Source organism: Narcine bancroftii, chromosome 9 (assembly GCF_036971445.1).
Source record: "Narcine bancroftii isolate sNarBan1 chromosome 9, sNarBan1.hap1, whole genome shotgun sequence".
Lineage (NCBI taxonomy): Eukaryota > Metazoa > Chordata > Chondrichthyes > Torpediniformes > Narcinidae > Narcine > Narcine bancroftii.
This window is the reverse complement of record NC_091477.1, coordinates 43,217,352-43,243,152: the sequence shown is the minus strand read 5'-3', so window position 1 is coordinate 43,243,152 and position 25,801 is coordinate 43,217,352. Positions and strand designations below refer to the sequence as shown.

The 25,801-nt window shown below is 42.8% G+C and overlaps 1 long non-coding RNA gene across 1 annotated transcript; it reads left to right on the top strand.

The window, feature by feature from the left end:
- Positions 1–15,202: 15,202 nt before the first annotated feature.
- LOC138742899 (uncharacterized) lies at positions 15,203–21,289 on the top strand. Its single transcript, XR_011344510.1, has 3 exons — positions 15,203–15,277; positions 18,942–18,999; positions 21,094–21,289. It is a non-coding gene; the product is annotated as an uncharacterized lncRNA (long non-coding RNA).
- Positions 21,290–25,801: the final 4,512 nt, after the last annotated feature.

The window sequence follows — 25,801 nt, the reverse complement described above, 5'->3', positions numbered from 1 at the left end:
AACCCTGCCAAGTGCAAATTCAGGCAGTCGTCTATTGAGTTCTTGGGACATCAGATCAGTAGCTTGGCTGTCGTTCCATTGCCAAGTAAGCTGGAAGCCATCCTCAAATTCATGAGGCCCAAATTCCATCAAATGACTCCAGGAATTTGTGGGGATGGTCAATTTCTATTGTCGCTTTTTACCCTCTGCAGCTCATATTATGAAACCCCTCTTCAACCTCATGTCTAACGATGCCAAAGAACTCGAGTGGACAAATGAGACGATGGTAGCATTCCAGCAGACCAAAGACGCCCTAGCGAAGGCAACATTGCTGGTCCATCCACAAATGGATGTACCAACTGCCTTGACGATAGATGCGTCCGATGCGGCAGTAGGCGAGGTCTTGGAACAGTACACCAATGGACAATGGAATCCTCTAACATTTTTTAGTAGGCACCTCCACCCTCCACCCAGAAATGAAATACAGCATATTGAATAGGGAACTGCTGGTGCTTAACCTAAGCTATTTTTTGGAAGGCAGGGACTTCACGGTTTTTACTGATCACAAACTGTTAACGTTTGTCTTGGCGAAGGCATCAGATCTCTGGTCAGCCTGCCAGCAATGCCACCTATCTTACGTATCCGTGTTTTCAACCAGGATTAAACATATCTCCAGTAAGAGTAATGTGGTGGCTGATGCCCTGTCCTGCTTCTCCATTCAAGCAGTATATGGTGCTCTCCTGGCTTATAGAGCTGCCGTCATGAGCCTGCAACTCAAGGATGTAACTTTTGGGCCACAAGGTACCACTCTCCTGTGCAACGTTTCCACATGTCAGTCTTGCTCTATCGTCCCTGCTGCATGGAGACATTGCATTTATGATGCCATTCACAGACTGTCCCACCCCTCCTTTTGAGTGATGGTCTGCCTGATTGCTGAAAAGTTTGTACGGCAAGGACTCAAAAAGCAGGTATGAACTGGGCAAAGACATGAATGGACTGCCAATCTGCAAAAGTGCAAAGGTACGTGAAAGCGCCACTTCAGCTGTTCCAGCCACGGTAGCGCACATTCGACCTCGTGCATGTCGACATTGTTGGCCTGCTTCTGGTGTAACGAGGGTCTAGGTACTTGTTATCAGTCATCGACAAATTCACTAGGTGGCCAGAGCCAGTTCCTATGATGGATTCATTGACTGATTCATGCACCAGAACTTTTATTTGTGCTTGGGTTTCTCAGTTCGGCTTACCCAACATCACCTCCAACAGAGGCCCACAGTTTACCTCTGCACTCTGGGATGTTTTGTCGCAATTGCTGGGAATGCAGCTCCACCATACTACAGCCTACCAGTTGCAGTCGAATGCCTGGTGGAGCAGTTCCATAGGCATGTGAAGGCTGCACTGATGGCCTGCCTCCAGGGGCCTGCTTGGGTGGACGAGCTGCCCTGGATCCTCCTAGGAGTAAGAACAGCACTCAAGGAGGATCGCAACTCCTCACTGGCAGAGTTGCTTTATAGATCCCCGCTCATTGTACCTGGGGAGTTCGTGCCCGCAGACTGCGGGAGCAGCTTGGAAAATTGGCCCCAGTTCCCACATCAAGGCATGGAACAATGGCACCCTTCATCCCAAAGAAACTTTGGGACTGTGAGTTTGTGTTTGTGTGTAGAGAGGCACACGGGCCACCCTTACAAAGGTTGTATGAGAGCCCCTTCAGAGTGTTACGAAACAATCGTACAACTTGTGTACTGGATATTGAGAGGCATTCATGTATCAGGTTACCGGAGGCTTAATCGAACCGGCTCTGGAGGTTCCGAGTGACGTCTTGACATCATTTGGAACGTGCAGGATTTTAAAAAAGCTGTGAGTAAATGTTTGAGTAAATGACTTACTGAATTTGGACTTGACTACGTCTGATCATTTTCTCGTTCTTCATTTCGCACTGCGACTCAGTTGCTACAGTATAATGTTTTTTTTTTCATTTTTCCAAATCTTATAGCACATTGTATAATTGTAGCACATATGCAATTGTATTGTTCAATTGTTTATATTATAAAACAATAATAAAAATATTTTAAAAATAAAAAGCTTTTACTTCCTTGATGAGTTGACTTGGAAAATTACTACTGCATTTTTCCACATAGTATTCACATCTTTTAGTATTTCCCATTTTTATGCCTCAGCTGGTGAGGCTTTATCTATGTTTTCTGGGCTGGATATTTTTATATTTTGCTGAGTTTTCATTCTTTTATTTAACAGTTTTATCTTTGACAGCTCTGTCTCCAATTTTTATTTCTTTTTAGATGTTTTGCTGCCTTTACATTACATTGCCCAGAAACATTTCCTGATCTATTATTAATCTTTTACTTCAGCTGTTCTCTTTCTTCTCTTATAGAAAATAGGCCAGGAAAGTCATTCCATTGACATAACTTTTGCCCCAGTCTGTTTCATAATTAAAGCCAGCCAATCAATTGTCTCTGCATTGTTTTGTAATTTGTCAACATAATCTCTTCCTGCATCTCACCTCTATGGTTTCATGACTATAATATATTCACAACATCATACCATGTCCCATTTTAATCAAGTACTTTGACAAAATACTCTGTTTTCCATCATTTTCTCTATCATCCTTGTGTGCTCGTGCTGTAATAGAATCTTTGATGAACTCTTCCAGCCATCCCTTTTATGCTGTTTATCTCCATGAAAATTTTTCATCCAGGCAGATTCAGTTTCATTTCTTGTGTTTGCCATAGCCATGTATTGCCTGAACTCATCAAATCCCATTGGCAATATTTTGTACATTCAGTTATATACTAACCTACAACACAAATACAATATTATTCAAATTTTCCTCTTTTTTTTCTTTTGAAAATCATTTGCAATAGTTTTACTCTTTGGAATCTCTTCCATATTTCACATTATTTCTTTCTCTTTCTCCCTCATGCCTGTGATATTGATTCACAATTTACTCACAACACCTGCTGGCCTCTCAGCCATGAAAATGGTTCCAGAAAACTACAAGCCAGGATCCTGTAAACATTCTTGCTGTTGCAGGCCTATCTTAAGGAGCCTGAATCTTTTCCACCTCTGGTATCTTTTCAGTCACGCGATTAATTTTCACCTCTGTTCCAATGATCGGCTTGTAACATTAATGGAAATCCTGTGATTTCAAATGTCTGCACCTTTTCCTGTGCCATTAGCTCAAATGTTTAAACATCCAGAACCTTCAACATTATAGTCTGGAAATTGGACATTAATTTTATTTGTTCTGTGCATTCCAAGATTACTCTTACCTGGAATAGATCGAGCTGATGATAACATCCAGGTGAAATCATATCAGTTACAAAATTGGATTCAGCTTTCACACAAAATATTTTAGTAGGCCCTGAGCTGTTCCCCCTCCCCCTCCAACTGTAAGCATAATTTAACCGGATTATGCCAAGTTTTGGGACACACCTTCTTTTATAATGTATCCTTCTTCAATACAGAGATCAGGCATGTATACTGTGGTAAACCACTGTGCTGCATAATTATCTGGCTAGGCACACCCATTGGCTGATTGATGCTGTGGGCACCCTCCCCCGCCCCCCCCACCCCCCCAGGGCTCCTGTATAAAGGTGACTGTTCTACAGCCCCTCCTCCATGCAGGACAGTTAAACAGTATGGATGTTCCTTTGTTCTTAAGAGAATAAAAGCCTAATGGTTTCTCAACAACAATCTTTTGATGGTGCATCAATTTTATTCGCTTAAAGTTTTTTTTACAATGGAGCAAATCCTAAAGCCATTAAAGCTGGAGATCAACCCTCAATCACCTGAGGCATCCACCAACTTTGAGCTCTGGCTGCACTGTTTTGAAGCATTCCTGCAGGCTTCCTTCACTATCATATGATCAGAGGATGATAAACTGCAAGTGCTGCACTCCTTGGGTTGGCACCCTGGTGTACTCCATGATCAGAATGCCACATCATATCAGAAAGCTATGGACATACTTAAAGATCAATATCTATGAAAGATCAACATTGTCTACGCCAGACATCTGCTGGTGACCCTCAAACAATGACCCAGTGAGTCCAATGCCAAACATCTTAGACCCCTGCGAGCTCTCGGCAGGGCCTGTGAATGCAAGGCTGTGTCTGCTGCAGAGTATACAGAGGACCTGATCTGGGATGCCTGAGTCGTGGGGATCAGGTTGAACTACATACGACAGAGACTCTTGGAGCAAGGGAAGCTCAGAGTCTGCAGAGATCTGTTGAGCTGGCAGGTACACTGGAGATGGCTCTCCAGAGTATAGAGGCCTACTCGACGGACAATGTGGCCATCTCGTGGTTGCCCTGGATGCTGCCATCTTGGGATGTGCCAACACCACCCTGCTCCACTAACGACTCCACCACTGCAGCAGTGCTCTGCGACCACCTTCTGTCGCTCTCTGCTGGGTCCAATAATGACCCGAGCACAGCTGCAGTGCTCTGGAAGCACCCAAAATGTTATTTCTTCCACCTGGGCAAGCATCAGAGGAAATGCTGCCCAGCAAAGGATTCAACGTGCACCAGCTGTGGGAAGAAGGGCCACTATTCCAAAATCTCTTCCAAGCAGTGCCACATGCAGATCGAAGGGCCCACCATCCTGGACACTGCCATCACCCGGAACCATCTGCACCATGTGCGATCCGTGAGAGCCACCATCTTGGGCACCATCTTCTGGACACTGCAGCGCCTCATGCATTCCGTGGAGGCCGCCATCTTCTGGATCCAGGAACACTGTGTGTGGGCCCTGGGGCTACCATCTTGAACACTGCCGTTTTTCACAACAGCAATGTGCAGCGATCCAACACTGGCCTCTATCACACTCAAGCAGGACAGCCCACATTAACTCACCAGGTCGATGATGGATATCCAGGTAAAAGGTCATGTGGCAAGTTGCTTATTCGATAGCAGGAGCATGGAGAGTTTTATACACCCACACACAGTGCAGCGCCTCTCCCTCACAGTGCTGCAGATGAACCAGAAGGTCTCCTTGGCATCCAAGTCACATACAGAGGATGTCTGGGCCTTCTGCGTAGTGACTCTAATGGTTCGGGGTACTGAATATAAGGACTTTTGACTGATGGTAATGTCACAGCTCTCCGCTGCTGTGCTGTTGGGACTTGATTTTCAGTGTCACCTTAAAAGCACGATGATGGAGTTCGATGGGGCTCGTCCACCCCTCACTGTGTACAACTGGCAAATTTTCAAACCATGCCACCTGTCCTCCTCAACCCCCCCCATAATACACGGCTAGCAACCAAACCGCTCACCATATATGACCTGAAGGCTTTCCACACTTAAAATTAACCCCCCCCCCCCCCCCCCGGTCATTATTTGCCAACCTCACCCCCGACTGTAACCTGGTCACCATTAAAAGTAAATGGTGCCGGGAACAGGGCCTACATCCAGACAGGGGTACAGCGCTTACTCAAGGAGGGGATTATTGAGCCCAGCACCAGCTCTTGGAGAGCACAAGTGGTGGTAGTGTGGAATGGGGAAAAGAATAGGATGGTCATCGACTACAGTCAGACTATCAACAGATACAGGCAATTGAATGCACACCCCCTCCCATGCATCACCGATATGGTCAACCAAATCGCCCAGTATTGGGTTATTTCGACCATTGACCTGAGGTCAGCGTACCACCAGCTCCCTATCCGCCCAGAGGACCACCAGTATATGGCATTCAAGGCGGATGGCCGCCTCTATCATTTCCTGCAGGTCCCCTTTGGTGTCAGGAACTGCGTCTCAGTCTTCTAGTGGGAAATAGACCGCATGGTGGATCAATACGAGTTGCGAGCTCTGGCGGCCACCCTTAACCAGGCAAGCAGGCAGTTGCATTTTTTTTTCATGTACCTTGCAGGGCTCCAAGATTTGACACTCCTCAGTTGAGAAAGAGGCCCAAGCTATTGTTGAGGTAGTGTGGCCCTGGTGCCATTACCTGGCTGGTAATCACCTTGCTGATTGACCAATGTGCTATCACATTCATGTTTAACAATCAGCTGTGGGGTAAAATCAAAAATGACAAAATACTAAGGTGGAGAATTGAAGTGTCTGTACCAGCTAGAAAACTTTGAGCCGCCAGATACCCTGTCCTGCGGGACCTGTGCCATTGCAGAGATCGATCGGCTGCAAAGCCTCCACGAAGATCTCTGTCACCCTGGAGTCACTAGGTTATTTCACTTTGTCAAAGCGGGTAACCTGCCGTACTTCATCGACAAGATCAGGTCCATGACAAAGAACTGCCAGGTCTGCGCTGCCATTTAAACTGCATTTCTACCGGCCAGACAGGGCACCATTAATTAAAGCCACCCGCCCCTTTGAGTGACTCAGTGTCGATTTTAAAGGACCCCTGCCCTCCACCGACTGCAAAGCTTTTTTTAATCACCATTGATGAATACTCCCGTTTTCTATTTGCCATCCCCTTCTCGGACATGATTGCTGCCACAGTCATCAAGGCCCTGCACAGCCTCTGTTTAGCTTCCCCAGTTATATCCACAGTGACCAGAGGCCTTCCTTTATGAGTGATGAGCTGCGCCAGTACCTGTTGGCCAGGGGCATTGCCACGAGCAGGATCACTAGTTACAACCCCCAGGATAACGGACAAATGGAGAGAGAGAATGATACAGTTTGGAAGGCAGTCCTCCTAGCCTTGTGCTCTAAGGGCCTCTCAGTCTCCCACTGGAAGGAGATCCTCCCAGAGGCACTCCACTCTATCAGGTCCCTGCTATGTACAGCCACCAACTCCCTCTACCTCAAGGGAGGATACACCAGGCTCATCAGCGCCTATCCACCAGCACAACACTGATGAGTACGTACAGGTGCTCAAGACTGTCCAGGACCCTCTGCTGCATCGCAGCTGCAACCGGTACAATGGTCTCAATGAACAACCAGACTGCCTGAAAGACTGAATTTGTGACTTTTCATTTGTGACTTTGTAAGTTCCACTTCACCCCTCTGGACTCTTTAAAAACAAGGGGTGAATGTGGTAAACCGCTGTGTTGCATATAATTGTCTGGTCAGACATACCTATAGGCTGATTTTACCTGTGGTCCCTCCACACAGGCTCCTGGATAAAGGTGACTGTTCTAGAGCTCCCTCCTCAGGCAGGACAGTCAAACAGTATTGATGTGCCCTTGTTCTTAAGTGAATAAAAGCCTATTGGGTTCTCAACAACAGACTTTGGAATAATTAATAGTACATCATACAAAACATTCTAAGTGCAGTTTCAGGAGAACCCTACTTTGCTGCAGTCTGGCATTTTTACTTCTGTATTCAAACCCCCTTGTAATAAAGGTTAGCATATCTTCTTAATTGCTTGCTGTCTTTCTTTTGCTTGGCTTCGCGGACGAAGATTTATGGAGGGGGTAAAAAGTCCACGTCTTGTGGCTGACAAGTCCGATGTGGGACAGGCAGACACGATTGCAGCGGTTGCAGGGGAAAATTGGTGGGTTGGGGTTGGGTGTTGGGTTTTTCCTCCTTTGCCTTTTGTCAGTGAGGTAGGCTCTGCGGTCTTCTTCAAAGGAGGTTGCTGCCCGCCAAACTGTGAGGCGTCAAGATGCACGGTTTGAGGCGATATCAGCCCACTGGCGGTGGTCAATGTGGCAGGCACCAAGAGATTTCTTTAGGCAGTCCTTGTACCTTTTCTTTGGTGCACCTCTGTCACGGTGGCCAGTGGAGAGCTCGCCATATAACACGATCTTGGGAAGGCGATGGTCCTCCATTCTGGAGACGTGACCCATCCAGCGCAGCTGGATCTTCAGCAGCGTGGACTCGATGCTGTCGACCTCTGCCATCTCGAGTACTTCGACGTTAGGGATGTAAGCGCTCCAATGGATGTTGAGGATGGAGCGGAGACAACGCAGCATTGCTTGCTGTACCTTCATATTAACTGTCAATAATTCATGTGCAATAGTATTCAAGCCCCTCAGAACATCAAAACTTTTTAATTGCTCACCATTTAAAGCAAACTTTTGTTGTTCTATTTTTTTCTAACAAAGTTCAGTTTTATTGTCAGAGTGTATACATGACCCAACATACAACCTGGGATTTTTTTTTCCTGCCGGCCATGCAGAATTTCTACTGATCAATCGTGCAAACAACTGTACTCAAGTAAAGAGAAGTGGGTGACCTCACATTTTTTCATTCATCGTGTCATTGCTTAGCCCCACCACATTCTCCTGAAGTCTCTGTAGCCCATTTCACGCTTGCATCCCACTAAGCCAGCTGTTGAATGTCCCAGGATAGGAATAGGGGTTTAGCTTTTCACACTTGACCACCCCTAACTGGAACACTGAATGCTCTCACACTTGCAAGGTGCCACCCCCATGCTTAGGACTGTTCTACCTTCTACCGGTGACGTCATGACGCATCGAGTGATGGTGGATCTGATCAATGTATTATGATCTTATAGATGAAGAAAATTAATCATGCCTAATTATAACATAATTAAGATTTGTGTACCCCACAGTATGAGCCCTTCAGCCCCTGTTGTTGTTGTGCCAACCTATATAAACCTTTATAAGGGACTGTGGGAAAGCACTAGCAATAAAAAGCAATAGTGGACAATTTTTAAACAGTGTGGAAAAGTTGGTAGCGCTATCGTGTACAATATGTAAATACCATGGGAAAAAGCGATGTGGACCTGCCCTCTCAGAATGCCATGTGGCAAAGAAAGGACTGTGTGCATAGCTGCATGCACAGAGTATTCATGGAGGGGTTTCTTTTCTGCATGACATTCTGGGAAGTCAGGTGCGCCATCACTTTTTCCCATGGTCTTTATAAATTGTGGACTATAGCGCTACCAACTTTCCCACACTGTTTAAAAATTGTCCGCTGTTGCTATTTATTGGTATTTATTTCCTTTCTCTCTTTCTCCTGCTGTGACTTTTCCATGGCAAAGTTTATACTTTCATTTTAATCTTTTCTTCCTTCATGTTCCTGCATTTACACAAAAACTTGGGTCGTTTCAATCCCACAATGCAATTGCCCATTCTACACTTGCCTGAATTGAATGCTGGTGTCTGCAGAAACCTGGGATTGTACTAGGGGTCGAGGCCGTCAATCCATGGTGTGGCATGATGTCATCTGACGCTGGCATTGAGAAGATTTTCCTTTCACACTAGACACTTTAAAGACCGACTGGCTGTTAATTCCTGGGACCACTTGCAAGTGTGAAAGATGCTTGTGAGTGCCTTGCAAGTCACATTGATGAACATGGATATGTTATATTTGGTATCCTGATCCAATTTTTTGATATGGATCATGAATAGCAGTAGCTCGAGCACCAATCCCTGCAGCAACTTCTAAATCAAAATGACCCATTTATTCCTACTCCTTGTTTTTTGAATTTTAGGCAGTCCTCACTTCAGGACATTACAGTACCTTAAATCCCAGGGACTTTAAAAGGATCATATCAGATTTTAAAATCTCCCCTGAAGCTAAAAATCACAATCCTCTTCATTCCAATGAACCCGTAAGCTATTTATGAAGAAGAAATTCAGGTACACCGAAAATGTCTTTTGTTAAATGCATCTAATATTTATAACTGATCTATGTAGATTGTAAAATTCCCAGGATAGATGTCTAGAATAATAAGTTACCATATATACTTGTGTAATAGTTGACCCAGTGTAAAGTTGACCCCCTATTTTTTGCCCCAAATGTGTGTATTTTCTGTATATCCCATATAAAAGACGATCCCTATATTTTTGGCCCTGACTGCACACCCATCTGAGTTTCTGACGGCCTGACCACACACACACACACCCATCAGAGCACCCAATGCCCCAACCATGAACCCTCACTTTGACTGTCCACCCATCCCAGCTCCTGAAGCCCCGAACATGGTCCCAGCCATCCGAGCTCCCGTCACCTTGAATAATTGTAAATGTCGACCCCCCGCCCCAAAATTTATTGATTCCCAAAAATTGATTCCCAAAACTCGACTATTACATGTACATATACAGTACAGTATATAAAATTAAGCAGAGCAGCATAGGGCCAGGACAAAGCTGAAAAACCTGTCCCCACCCACTGTATAAACTTGTATATGAAGAATGAATAATGAAGAATCCTCTCTGTTTATGGTGAATTCACACAGTGGAGAATGATAGGGATAAACAGGAATTCTAGCTTAAGGTTGCAGGGCAGATTGGTGCTCCACCTTACTCATGTTCTCGTATGAATATTTCACACTTGAACTGTTGTTCTGAGGTCACTGAGGATCCAGAGGCCATTGAAACATATAAATGATGAGGCATAATCCTTATCCAGGTTTTTAAAAAATATTGGAAATGTAAATACAATTAAAATAAAATCATCCCCACTGAGAGAGAAATAAATAGACAGTAGGTGCTTTCAAATTGCAGCTTCTGGGTAGCCCTCCTAGGACCCAGGTGTGATGACTGGGTCATGGGTGCACCTTTCAAATCACAGCTAGACCTACCTGATAAATCGCCAACCTAGCAATTTAAGGGGGAATCCTGCCCCTGCAATGATGTGGTAAGTGACGTAGCCCTTTTGGTTTTAAAGTTCTCCTAAACATCCCCTCATCCCCATCAGTCGCCTCCCCCCATCAGTCGCTCCCCCCCCACCTCCCGGACACTAGTTGACCCCCATTCCTGACAGACAGTTGCCTCTCCACTCTTGGCCCCCCAGCCATCAGACACCCCCAGCTCCTGTCCGTCAGTCATCTCCCCCATCAGTTGCCCGCCCCATCAGTTCCCCCGTCATTCACCACTGCAGCGAATGCCACTTGGTCCACAACGATGCCTCAATACGGGAGTGTGGGAGCAATGGACACCTTCCTTACCATAATGCCCCAGGCTGCTTGAACTGCTCCAGTGGCATGGGGGATTATGGGTAAGGAAAATTACCATTGCTCCCGCACACCTGCATTGAGCTGTGGCCGCAAATTAGAGTAGTGTTTGTGGTAACGGCACACCGCTGCCCCTCCTGATCACAGCAGCAACATATCGTGTGTCCCCCAATCATGGCAGCAACCACTCCCCCCCTGTTTGCAGCAGTGACATTTCACCCCAGGGGTTTCACTGTGACGCATGTGTGCAAGTGCTGATGTCACCAGAGTAACCAGGTTGGCCATTTCCCCTTTCAATTCGCTAGAGCAGGATGCCTGGGTAAGTTTTACTGGTTCACCTGACCATCTCTAAGGTAATTCTGAGACCCGGTTGGGTTTTGACCTGGTTGGATTCTTTCAAATAGTCATGTACCTGGGTTATCAACTGAGCAAATTGCCCAGTTAACCTCATTTTACATGGCAACTTGAAAGAGCCTAATGAATCATAGTGAAGGAAAATGTTCTGATTTTTAAAAAAATTTTTTTATTTTTCACACCATAAACCACATTGACCAAGATACTGTATATATTTGAAAATGTTCTGATTGACAACTGGAGAAACTGGATTTAAACAAGAAAGTCTTCAGATGCTGGGGTTGAGTACCAGATTGCATGATTGACAATTGTGCAATTGCATTACAACCCCAGTGACTGGAGAATTTCCAGTTTAACTCCATGACTGACAACTGGTCAGTATTAATGTGAGAGCTAAGCTGAGATCTTTCACAATGTTCTGAACTGACTTTGGACACAGAACGAGCGGATGGAATTCTTGGAGTACTGACTTCCTGTGAAGGAGCTGAAAAGCACTCATTTAATTAAGAACTCTCTTCCCTGATAGAGAGGTGTCTTGTTTACACAGTTCTTAAATGAGGGGCAACTTGAATGATTGACTTCAGTCATGAGATTCCTGAGCTGGCTTACAACAAAAAGAGTCTTTAGAAAAGTCAAATGAATAAGAGCTGTCCAAGGCATAGACAGCAACTTCCTGGGAACAACAATTGGAAGGAGCCATGAGTTAGGACTCAGTGAACACTATGAAGTTCATCTCATCTAAAGAGCATTTGAGTTCAAGCTGTGAGTCTTGTGATTTAATGTAAGTGATAAGTTCGAACAATAAATCAAATGTGGAATTATTGGAAGTTAACTTCAGAAATGTATGCTTAATTAGGTTGAGTGCTAGAGTGCTAATAAAGATTAAGTTGTTTGGTTTAAAGTCTTTTGTTCCACACTGTCAGTTGACACCCCACAGAGGTAATGGGGTCAACACATTGATCATTTAATTTTTCTATTGATTTTTAAAAATAGTTCTTGATTCTTCTTTGGCTTTGGTTCAAGTTTAGTACTGCTCTTGCATTAGGTTGTGAATGCCTGCCAAATGGCATGTTTTGTTGTGATCAGATATTTTTGCTGGTTAAGCTCAAAAAATGATTCCTTGTTCATAAACTGCCTAAGACAGTTTAGGAACAAATAAATGATCCCTGTCATGACACAGAGCCATGTTCCAGAAGCCAACTGTCAATCAAATGCTTCTTGAGTAGCCCCTGGGTAAGAACTCTGTTCCTTGTATGCCACAGTTGATTTGTTTCAATTCCTATGCAGTTATGTTGTGCAAATATCTTCATTGTCCTCTGACACATGGTTTCAGAACAATGTCCTACTCTGGAAAAGTCACCACACACAAAAAAATTGCGTAGGCAATACGCTGCCAGTTCCATCATGCACGAAGGTAGAACTTGAAGCCATTATGCTTATTAGATGAAAATCAATATAGAAGGAAAATTTAGAATCTCAACTTCAAGAAAGTGATTCGGAGAGCTTTTAAGAGATTATAAATGATATATAATCAATCCTGTTTTTGTCAGGCTTGTAATACTCTCTGAGTTTGATAAATATACTGGACATTTGGTGTATTAAACTTGTCCATGATGACCTTCTTTCCTTGATCCTTTAGTTTATATATGCAAGTGCTCTGGAGACTTCATTTTATGATCTCTTCTACTTTCATTCTTCACCAACCCTCTGCCTCAGCTCCATTTGGCACCTACCACAGTCACCAACTAAATTTCAACTGATTTTCTATCCATCACTGATTTTATCCTCCTGATGCTTTTCTATGCACCAAAACGCTCTATTAATATATACAATACTTTTTTTTTGCCATATATATCTTCCTTGATTCCTTATATCTGAGCTATCCCAAACATTAGCACTACTACACCATCCTTCTGTAATTATTCTTCCTTCACTCTGATCTCTAAATGTTTTCTCTAAGTTTAGTATACCTCTTTATGACCATTGTTGCTTCTTCCCTTACACCTCATTGTTGTGGATTCCTTTATGTCATTGTCTCTCCAACATTTAATATTGCTTCCTGATAACCTTAAATCTCCTCTTGTTTCTAATATTTTCCAATTTCCTTAAAATCTCTCCACTCTCCCTCCATTTACAAGTGTTCTCACTGTGCACAGAATAGAGTTTCTGCCTCACAGCTCTTGCTGTGAACCTGAGTTTAATCCTAATCTAGTAAAAACACAAAGATGGAGAAACTCAGCAGGTCAAACTGTGTACAGTACTTTATTCTTTGGCTTGGCTTCGCGGACGAAGATTTATGGAGGGGGTAAAAAGTCCACGTCAGCTGCAGGCTCGTTTGTGGCTGACAAGTCCGATGCGGGACAGGCAGACACGGTTGCAGCGGTTGCAGGGGAAAATTGGTTGGTTGGAGTTGGGTGTTGGGTTTTTCCTCCTTTGCCTTTTGTCAGTGAGGTGGGCTCTGCGGTCTTCTTCAAAGGAGGTTGCTGCCCGCCAAACTGTGAGGCGCCAAGATGCACGGTTTGAGGCGTTATCAGCCCACTGGCGGTGGTCAATGTGGCAGGCACCAAGAGATTTCTTTAGGCAGTCCTTGTACCTTTTCTTTGGTGCACCTCTGTCACGGTGGCCAGTGGAGAGCTCGCCATATAACACGATCTTGGGAAGGCGATGGTCCTCCATTCTGGAGACGTGACCCATCCAGCGCAGCTGGATCTTCAGCAGCGTGGACTCGATGCTGTCGACCTCTGCCATCTCGAGTACTTCGACGTTAGGGATGAAAGCGCTCCAATGGATGTGGAGGATGGAGCGGAGACAATGCTGGTGGAAGCGTTCTAGGAGCCGTAGGTGGTGCCGGTAGAGGACCCATGATTCGGAGCCGAACAGGAGTGTGGGTATGACAACGGCTCTGTATACGCTTATCTTTGTGAGGTTTTTCAGTTGGTTGTTTTTCCAGACTCTTTTGTGTAGTCTTCCAAAGGCGCTATTTGCCTTGGCGAGTCTGTTGTCTATCTCATTGTCGATCCTTGCATCCGATGAAATGGTGCAGCCGAGATAGGTAAACTGGTTGACCGTTTTGAGTTTTGTGTGCCCAATGGAGATGTGGGGGGGCTGGTAGTCATGGTGGGGAGCTGGCTGATGGAGGACCTCAGTTTTCTTCAGGCTGACTTCCAGGCCAAACATTTTGGCAGTTTCCGCAAAGCAGGACGTCAAGCGCTGAAGAGCTGGCTCTGAATGGGCAACTAAAGCGGCATCATCTGCAAAGAGTAGTTCACGGACAAGTTTCTCTTGTGTCTTGGTGTGAGCTTGCAGGCGCCTCAGATTGAAGAGACTCCCATCCGTGCGGTACTGGATGTAAACAGCGTCTTCATTGTTGGGGTCTTTCATGGCTTGGTTCAGCATCATGCTGAAGAAGATTGAAAAGAGGGTTGGTGCGAGAACACAGCCTTGCTTCACGCTATTGTTAATGGAGAAGGGTTCAGAGAGCTCATTGCTGTATCTGACCCGACCTTGTTGGTTTTCGTGCAGTTGGATAATCATGTTGAGGAACTTTGGGGGACACCCGATGCGTTCTAGTATTTGCCAAAGCCCTTTCCTGCTCAACAGTACTTTATAGAGCAAAGATAAAGATACATAATCAATGTTTTTGACTTGAGCCCTTCAACAAGGAATGACAACCAATATAGAAGAAAGATTTTGAATTTTACCTTGATGAACAACTCAAGTCCTGTACCTTTATCTTTGCTTTATAAAGGATACTGTTTGACCTGCTGAGTTTCTCCAGCTTTGTGTTTTTACTTCAACCATGGTGTCTGCAGACTTTTATGTTTTACTTTTAATCTGAATCTCCAATGTTCTTTGAATGGCAGAACAGTTGGTTATGAGGTAGAGAGAGGGGCATTTGATGGGAATGCAGAGAAATGAGGTTACAGCAAAAAAAAGAAGTAGGATTCTTCTCCTTAATTGGCATATATTCAATGGGCCAAATGCACTCTACATTATATTATATGAAATCACTCTTTTGGTTTCTTTTTTTGGCTTTAGAGAGCAACGATGAAGAAGCAGAACAGAATCAAAAGTAGCCCAGAAGACTGCCATCTAACCATCAAGGAAATGGGTATTTCTCAAACTGATGATAGTGGGGATTCTAAAGCATGGCTGTCACAGTGTAACAGACTAAGTGGGGATCAGCAAGAAAACATGGCTGACAACTGTGGTATTGTAGCGGTAGCTACACTGCTACTAAAAGAACACACAACCAGACGGGTTGAGCTCAGTGAGCAGAAAACTGGTTTATTGTTGGTTGCCGGGCTGGACTTATCCTCCCAGCCCAGACTTGGCTGAGAACCGTGCTGGGGGGCGCTGACGTCACTCAGGTATTATGTGGTCCCCCAGCGCGGGCTTCTGAGCCCGGTGCTGAGAAGAAGGGGAAACCCCCGACGGCGTCATTTTGGCCAGCTGCCCTGCCGCGTGGATTACAAGCGGGGTCGGTTCACCTGCCGAGTGGCATGCCACCACAGTATCAACATTTCTATTCAATTGTGAATTTAAGTGTACACAATATGATGAAATGAGTTGGGAACTTGCTTTTTTTTACAATAACAAATGAGTGAAAAAGAAATGGAACTTAAGAGCATAATACAGGCCCTTCAGCCCATGATATTATGCTGACCTATATATTCCTAAAAAAAATGAAAACCTCCCTTCCTCATAACCATCTATTTTTCTTTCATCCATGTGCCTGTCGAAGAGTCTCTTAGTGCCCCTATGACAGACATTGTATCAGAAAATTCTGGACTAAACATGTAGTATCCAATAAACCTAATTAGAATGCTACTGAATACTTTAAATGTACTTAAAGAATGAGGGAAGAGGATTGAAGCACAAAAGTCTGGATTGTAGTAGAACACAAAAATGCTGGAGGAACTCAACAGGTCATGTAGCATCCTTCAGAAGTAAAGACATATAACCAACTTTTCAGGTCTGAGCCCTTCGTACTCAGATCTGAAACATTGGTAATATATCTTTATCCCTATGGATGCTGTATGACCTGTGGAGTTCCTCCAGCATTTTTGTGTTTTTAATGCAAAGAGGATGCTTGACATGGGACCTGTTCTTTAGAGAGTTAGAACACAGAACATAGACAGCAAAGCACAGTACAAGCTCTCTGGCCGACAATGTTGAGCCAACCTATGTAAAACTTCTTTCTTCTTCTTTGGCTTGGCTTCGCGGATGAAGATTTATGGAGGGGTATGTCCACGTCTGCTGCAGGCTCGTTGGTGACTGACAAGTCCGATGTGGGACAGGCAGGCACGGTTGCAGCAGATGCAAGGGAAAATTGGTTGGTTGGGGTTGGGTGTTGGGTTTTTCCTCCTTTGTCTTTTGTCAGTGAGGTGGGCTTTGTGGTCTTCTTCAAAGGAGGTTGCTGCCCGCCGAACTGTGAGGCGCCAAGATGCACGGTTGGAGGCGATATCAGCCCACTGGCAGTGGTCAATGTGGCAGGCACCAAGAGATTTCTTTAAGCAGTCCTTGTACCTCTTCTTTGGTGCACCTCTGTCTCGGTGGCCAGTGGAGAGCTCACCATAGAACACGATCTTGGGAAGGCGATGGTCCTCCATTCTGGAGACGTGACCCACCCAGCGCAGTTAGGTCTTCAGTAGCATGGATTCGATGCTTGCGGACTCTGCCAGCTCGAGTACTTCGATGTTGGTGATGAAGTCATTCCACTGAATGTTGAGGATGGAGCGAGACAGCGCTGATGGAAGCGTTCTAGGAGCCGTAGTTGATGCCGGTAGAGGACCCATGATTTGGAGCCGAACAGGAGTGTGGGTATGACAACGGCTCTGTACACGCTGATATTTGTGTGTTTCTTCAGGTGGTTGTTTTTCCAGACTCTTTTGTGTAGTCTTCTAAAGGCGCCTTTGGATGTAAAACTACTCTACAATGAATCTTACCTTCTGTCCCTCACAGTCCATAAACCCCCATTTTACTTGCATCCATGTGCCTATTCAAGGGTTTCTTAAATGTTCCTACTGTATCAGCCTCACCCTCTATGATGTGTTTAGCCAACACTCCATTATACTGCTCTTTATTATTGAGAAACATAAGCAATTAGAGCCAAATATATGATTCAAGATTTTAACAGAACACCTGCCATGTAAGTATTTAAGCATCTGCAGTTAGAGTTTGTGAATTATTACTTTATGTATTAATATTCTTTTGCTGCTTGATTTGAGATTTGAAATGTCATCACAAGTATGGTTAAACAGCCCAGATGAACTGATAGAGAAATGAATGTTCTTGTTCAGTCCTGGTTTGATTACATTTATTTTGAACATGCTATGTCAGTTGCAGTAAGTCTCTTACTGCGAGTATAATTTGTACAATAAATAACATGGATAATAAATACACGTTTGCAATGAACCAGAGAGAAGCAACCATTTGCACATCCTTTATTTCAACAATATAAACGGAATATCTCTAAATTACACATTAACTTCAAATGTAGCTTGGAAAAAAATGTGCTCTGCCTGGAAATATATTGATTAGAATCTGTTGAATAAACTGGGTCAAGCCTACCCTTAACTTAGAAATATATCACAGCAAATGTACATGTCAGTGTACATTACTGCAAGGGTTTAGCAGGCTGAAACTCTCTGTGAGGTGCAGAAAAACAAGAAATAATGTGAAATATATAAGACTCATACATGTGCTCCCCTACTTACAATGGTCCAACGTAAGATTTTTCAAAATTATGATGATACGACAGTGTGACTGTCATTAATTACTTTCATGTAATACGTTAAAGTAAGGGGATCACCAGGATTGTTGATTTTTCCAAAAACATTGATAATTCCTTTAAGGTGAACTCTTTGTAGCCCCCTTGGTCAATCACTTCTTTTAGTTCCGTTGGAAAACTTGCAGGGACCGATGCTGTCAGGAGAGAACAGGGCAACGGGATTAGTGTAGGGGCTGTGGGGAGACAGCGGGGTAGTGAGGTCAGTGTTGGGAATGATAAAGGGCTGTGGGGAGAGAGTAGATCAGTGGGATCAGCGTTATGATAAAATGTAGCGATTACTATCCATAAAGCCCACTTGCAGGTTAGGTAAGGCTCTCCTTTGTGGCACATTTAAATTGATTCACCATTGAGTCCAGATGGGTTTTAAATGGTATATTTATTAACACCCAAAAGACGTAGCTATCTATAATAACATAGCATTCCAATAATAATGATAAAGGGCTGTGGGTAGAGAGCGGAGCAACGGGATCAGTGTGGAAACTGAGACAGCGCTGTCAGTGTTATACAATATATTCCTGTATTCTTTCTCGATACGATTTTTTTCAACTTACGATGGGCTTGCTGGAACACAACCCCATTGTAAGTTGACGAGCACCTGTAGTTAGTGGTAAGATAAATGAAAGCTTCAGTACTAATGTTTGCTAAACATTCTGCCTTAACCATAACATGTCAATAATTAATCTATTGCCATATGCATATCTACAGTTCTTACTTGGTGCATCCAAACAGGTACTTGCGTTTAGAAAACTACAATAGCATTCATTAAATTACCACATACTCAAAGAGAGTAAATATAAAAGATAGGTAAATAAATATTTACAGTTACAGTTAGTTCAAGAAAGAAAAGTGACATTTCAATAATGTTGACAGGTTTGTTTGTGGTCTTGGTGAGGTTTATGGTAAGGGTAGTAACAGGGATGTTCAAGACTTGATTAGCCATAGGTAAAAAAACCGTTCTTGAACCTGAACTTTCTTCTTGAAGGTAGCATCGAGAAGATGTTGTGATGGAGATCCTTTATGATGTTGGCTGCTTTCCTGAGGTACAGTGCTTAATACATTAGACAAATGCAGCTGAAGAAAATGAACTGAAAATTTAAAGCAATTTTTTTTAGCTTACTTTTGGATAAGTTTAAGAAATGGGAAAAAAAATCAAACTGTTAGAGGAAACTTAGTGGACCAGCACTAAGGAATGGGCGACAGAAAAAGATAAGATGGAGAAGTGAGATGGGCTAGTAGGTGATAGATGGAACCGGATAGGGAGGGATAATGGTCAGATGGGGGAGTGAATGGAGAGGGTAAGCCAGGAGAGAGAGACCCCAAGTGGATAAGTGCAAGGATGATAGGCTTATGAAAATGAATGGGAAAGAAAAATAAAGAAAGAGAAAACTTACGTGGACAGATTGGAGTGGGTTATCTGAAATTAAAAAAAAAATCAATGTTTATGCTTTAGAGTGAAGGCTTCCCAAGTGGAATATGAGATGCGGTTTTTCTAGTTTGCGTTTGGCCTCACTGGGTCTGTGAAGAAGGTTGAGGACCAACAAGTTGGTGTGTGAATGGGAAGGAGAATTGAAATGATGCACAGCCAGATATGCAAGATCCCCTTTGCCTACTATAGAGCGCATTGAAAGAACCAAAGACTTGTTGATCCAAACCAAGGCTTTTATTAATTAAAAGACTGGAGCATATCACAAGTAGGTTGACCAGTCCAGAATGATCTGGTCTGGCTAGGAGCAATCCTTTAAGACCTGCCAGTAGGTGTGGCTACACTCTCAGCCAATCACAGCCATCCAACACTACAATCTGTACATATACACATTTGTGATAGAATCTGTACTATCACACCTACCCTTTGTCTAGCCAATGTAGAAGAGTCCACATTTCAGTAGACGATGTTGGAGTTAGATCATTGGTTTGGAGCCCTTATTAGTAAAGAATTGTGATGAGTTTGTGATGAGTGTGTGGTAAATTGTTCTATCCCTTTGGCTAAATTTGGAGTTGGAAGGTGGATTTTTAAAAATGACCTATTGTGGGATATGAGATCTTGAGCATCTAGTTGCACTACTTTAATTCTCCTTCCTATTCACATACTGACCTGTTGGTCCTCAACCTTCTCTACTGCTGCCGTGAGACCAAACACAAACTCAGAGAGCACCACCTTCTATTCCACTTGTGTAGCCTATCCTTGAAGAGTATGAACAGTGAAATTGAATTTCTTTAGTCCTTGGGGCTTTACTCCTGGCAGTGACATCCAAGCATGTATCTGAAAGGCTCTCAGGCCCCAAGCAGACACCAGATGTTGCTCTTCCCTTTTGCCTCCTTTGCACAGTGGAAGTTCTACAAACCATGATGTTTGCTGCCTCCTGTGTTTTGCTCCTTGAGGTTTCCAACATTAGCCACATTTGTCAGCACCTTCTCTAACCACACCGGGTTTAAACAGTAGGATTAGTTTTAACTGGAACTGCTCATTCATGATACAGGAGTCTGTAGAAGTGTTCAGCAAATGAAAAATACTGCAAGTACTGGCTGGTTACTGTAATCATTAAACTTAACTGAGTGCATGGTTCATTTTAATTGTGCATCAGTTTTGTCAATTATTTTAGCTAACGTGGCTTCAAATGAAGTCGAAGTCAACAGGTTCACCTAGTTTTTAAAAGTTATTTTATTCATGAAATGCAAAAATAATTGTATTTCCAAAGAGATCCTATTAAATAATTCATGTTGACTTGAATATTTGTCATGTTTTTATGATTTCTGTTTCTGTTAAAAATCAAAATGAAGTACAAAACTTAAGGACACAATCAGATTGCCATAAATGTTTCAATACAATTCATACCTTTGAGTTCACAGTTTCATGCAGTCACCAAATTGAGAAAATCAAACAAAATGAAATGTTGTAGTTTCATCTGCATTGGAGCCCTTTTAAAGAACACAGAAATGAATAGTTCATCATTGCTCTTGCATATGACATCTAAATTTGAGTATTCAGATTTAGCAATGCAATGTGAGAAGTGAAATTGATGTTTAGTATTGTAAATAGCAAAGAATGATGCACATTTCATAAATGCATGCATCTGAGCACAACAGGATATCATATTTTGATACATGATAGGCATGTTCTTGCTGTTCTTGGGTAGCTGCAGGAATCCAAGGTGAAGGACTGAAGTCATTTCTGAAATTGGCTTGTGAAAGGTTCAGAAATGCCACGATAAGCAGTACTGGGAACCAGGAGGAACAAAAACACTTGAAATGTGTGTGACTTAACTTTCATCGTGAAACTATGCAATTTAATTTTGGGGAGCTGTGACTTCAGCGTGGAGAACTCTTGCAACATCAGGTACCAGAGCAATCTGATTCATTCTTTTTATATTGGAAAGCAGAATTCAGGGTAAGCTTTTGAAGGAATCATGCGCTGGGAATATGCAGTACATCAGTCAGAACGATTAAAGAAAAAAAAAAGTGATATCCTTTATGTTTTTTTCATTCTCTTCAGATTGGCTTTGCTGAACAATGGGCATTTATATTTTAATAAATTATGTTTGAAGATGCACAGGAAAAACTGAGTTACTGGGCAAGGGATTTTGGAGTCAGTTAGTTAAAATTTAATGTCAAACCTTTTTCATCAATCCAAATTTTCAGCATATTTTCAAAACCTTTCTTCCAATGCTGCGATCATTAATTTATCTGCTCAGCAGCATAAAGTTTTCATTTTTATATTGTGTCACATGTTGCACTGATATTTTTTTCTATGATATCTTGATATTAAAGGAGAGGACATTTATTATGGTTTTAAGTTGTATTCAATGATCTTCCTTAGATACCTAACCAACAGTATCATGGATGTGAATATTCCAGAAAACCTTTTGTAGTGTGCTTTCATCCAATTATCTATTGCAAAGGTCAGGAACATGCTCATTAATATTGCAGATGGCTGGAGTTATTCTTTGCTGGAATGCCTCTCCTCAAACAATCATTTCAAAGCTTGTGTTCTGCAACCTTATTCCATTATGCATGACTTATTTCTGCTATATTTCCTTGTTCTCTGTTTTTGTTTAGAAATGTGCAATTCACATTATTAATTTACCACCCAGAAGTTTTTTTTCAGCTTTTCTAGAATTTATATTAATTTATTTAGGGATTAGAGCTGATCCTATTTGTTCCTGTGGCATGGTAATGATGAACAGCAATGAACAGATTCATAGATGTTTCTACAAACTCTGATAGACAGTTGGAAATGGCAGTAAGCTTAGTGAAAATTGCTTCCCCACTTCTATGGTAAAGTTAGGACATGAGGATCTGGAATTCCTGATTGGAGTTTGGAATCTGCTATTACACAGTCTTCTTTGGCTTGGCTTCGCGGACGAAGATTTATGGAGGGGGTAAATGTCCACACCAGCTGCAGGCTCGTTTGTGGCTGACAAGTCCGACGCGGGACAGGCAGACGCGGTTGCAGGGGAAAATTGGTGGGTTGGGGTTGGGTGTTGGGTTTTTCCTCCTTTGTCTTTCGTCAGTGAGGTGGGCTCTGCGGCCTTCTTCCAAGGAGGTTGCTGCCCGCCGAACTGTGAGGCGCCAAGCTGCACGGTTGGAGGCGAGATCAGCCCACTGGCGGTGGTCCATGTGGCAGGCACCAAGAGATTTCTTTAGGCAGTCCTTGTTCCTCTTCTTTGGTGCGCCTCTGTCACGGTGGCCAGTGGGGAACTCGCCATAGAACACGATCTTGGGAAGGCGATGGTCCTCCATTCTGGAGACGTGACCCACCCACAGTAGGACTGAAGGAAACTACATGAGGAAGAAACACATAAAATAGATATAGTTAGATGAAATGACATGACATTCTCTGCTGTATATTATCTGTAATTGCCCTGCAAACCTCCAGTACAGACTAAACTGCCATTTTTAGCAGTTCATCTCCCCCATTATGCTACAAAAGGAAAGATACATGCAGACTGACAATTAGAGAGTGATAAAATGCTAAAGAGACAAATAAACAACTTCTGAAATTGTTATCCCAATACCTACTAAATACAAATAAAAATGTTCTTTTAATAAAACATGATGTCATTTACAACCATATCTCAAAACATTTTATATTTGTTTAAACAATTGGACCATCATTAGCAAATATTTAATTATCTTCAGGAAGGTGGCGGTGACTGTCTTGCTAAATCCATGAAATAAAGGTGCTCTGTTAGATAAAGGACAGACAAGAGAGATTTTTCCAAATTTGGGCCTTTGAATGTGAGGGCCTTCCAATGCACCTTATCCGTTTGGGTGGTTCAAGCCACAGATTTGGCTGAAGAGATTTGATAAGCGTCTGTATTGCAGAGTTTATGATGTGCACAGCGACTGTGATCTGCTGCATGCATATTTACATTATTGTATGGCCTCACAATTGATTTGAAATGCCATCAGCATTTGTTGAGAAAATGAGCATATATTGGGAAGGCAACGTTGGAGCCATGCTTCCATGTGGATTCAGATTCACCATCAGACATGGATGTTGGTGGTTATTGAGAGGTCAGCATGGCTCATCTCTGGCACTGTAGGCAGTGAGAAGCTACCCTCCTGACCCATTGTTGCTGGCACACTCCAACAATGTTGTTGTGGGAGGGGGGTGGGGTGGAGATCCAACATAGTGATTCTATAAAAAGTGAAATAAAATAGAAAATGCTGCAAATATTTAGCAAGTCAGACATTCCCAGTATTTCCAACACTTCCACACATACCTCATATTTTCAGCATGTACACTGTTTTTGTTTTTTGATTACAGCAAAAATGAAACACTTTTCCCAGCTAGTTGTTTTGTAATTTAGTGCCTACTTTGTACTATTAAACTATCCAAGCATCAGCTGACCTTGGTGTTCTAGATCAGCATTTCTCATTCTGTGATTCATGAGTTTGTTCATCCTCCTCATCCTTCTTGAAACATGCCCTTATGATTGCCATATGTTTGTCATGTGCCTTAGGTGACAACAAAGCAGGAGACCCACTCTGGAGAGAACTGCAGAGTGGCCAATCTGTTGATCGGGCGAAGAAATGGCAGCGTTGCTGGAGATGCTGTAACGGCAGCGCTGCCACTGGTTCAGACCCACGGAAGTGAAGACACAGCACTTCCCTGTAAGGTTCAAATACCCAATTCTACTCCCATCAGCTTCGTAGAGGCTTTAAAATCATGTGACTGCAGAGTCTAAGCCCGATGGCTGCACCTATGCTTGGCAGCAGTTTTAAGGAGTTGTAGACTCCAGGGGAGCAGAAAACTGGTGCAAGTCACCATAAAATGGGAAGATGATCCCTGTTTGAGAAAGCGAAGCAGAAGAGATGACCCACGGGACAGTGACCATGGTGGTGGACTGGTGAGGAGTTCTGAGGCTGAAGCCCGCTAGTATGGTCAAAGGACTTGCACCAGGCTGCAGACTGCTGGAACCTGCCTCTAGACTGGCTTTTTTTAAAAAAATTTTTTTTATTTTTCACACCATAAATCACATTAGCCATGATATACACTATTTCTTTTTCATACATATACAGTGACTTTTTCTCCCCCCCCCCTCCTCTCAAGCCACCCCCCCACCCCCACCCCCCCTCATCCATTTTAGGTATACAATCTAGGTTGCATTAAGCCAGTCAGACAATGTTGTCATTCAACAAAAATACACCAGAAATTCTACTGAGTCCATTCTTTTCTTTCCTTCTCCTTCCATCAACTTAGGTAATGTTTGTCCCCGGTAGGTTTTCGCTATTGTATTTAATGTAAGGCTCCTATACTTGTTCGAATATTTCAATATTATTTCTTAACCTATATGTTATTTTTTCTAATGGAATACATTTATTCATTTAAATTTAGTAGTTTCTTCCTTTTAATTTGGTTATGTATTCCATTAATATTTAAAGTCATATAGTTCAGCGTAGCCCTTTTATATTTTGTTTATCTTCTTTTTCCGTTTTTCCATCATTACCTTTCCTCCTTTTCCATTTCTGTTTTCTTATTTTCAACTCTTTATAAGACAACATTCCTACAACATCCAACATTTTCCTTATTCTCCTATTTCTATCTTATTTATCCCCAATCTCCCCTTCCCCTCCTGAGTTGTCCTTTATCCCTTGTCGGACAACCACATCTCCCCTCTCCATTTGGATTTGCGAATCCACTCGCAAGCGTCAACTGATTTTGCAGTGACCGCTATTTCCCCTCACCCCGCCCCCCCCAGAAAAGATTTCACTTTTCATATGTCACAAAGGTCACTCTTTTAATTCCCTCCTTATTCTCTCTATTCCATTACCTTCCCTTATTAATTCTTGTCTATACTATCTATATTTTCCTCTAAGTACAGATACATTCATGTATGCACATTGTCTCTATTCACTCTTATACCTCTTTACCCGCATACATATCAATCGTGATCATTTTTACTCTCATTACCCGTCTTCATTCCTCAGTCTATTTTTGTCTTTACCCACATACATATCCATCGTGATCATTTTAACTCTCATTACCCGTCTTCCTCCCTCAGTCTATTTTTGTAATTGTTCTGCAAATTTTCATGCTTCTTCTGGATCCGAGAATAGTCTGTTTTGTTGTCCTGGAATAAATATTTTCAATACCGCTGGATGCTTTAGTATAAATTTATACCCTTTCTTCCATAAAATCGCCTTTGCTGTATTGAACTCTTTTCTCTTCTTTAGGAGTTCAAAACTTATATCTGGATAAATGAAGATTTTTTGCCCTTTATACACCAGTGGTTTGTTGCCCTCTCTTACTTTTTCCATTGTCTTCTCCAGTACCTTTTCTCTTGTAGTATATCTTAGGAATTTTACTACAATAGATCTTGGTTTTTGTTGTGGTTGTGG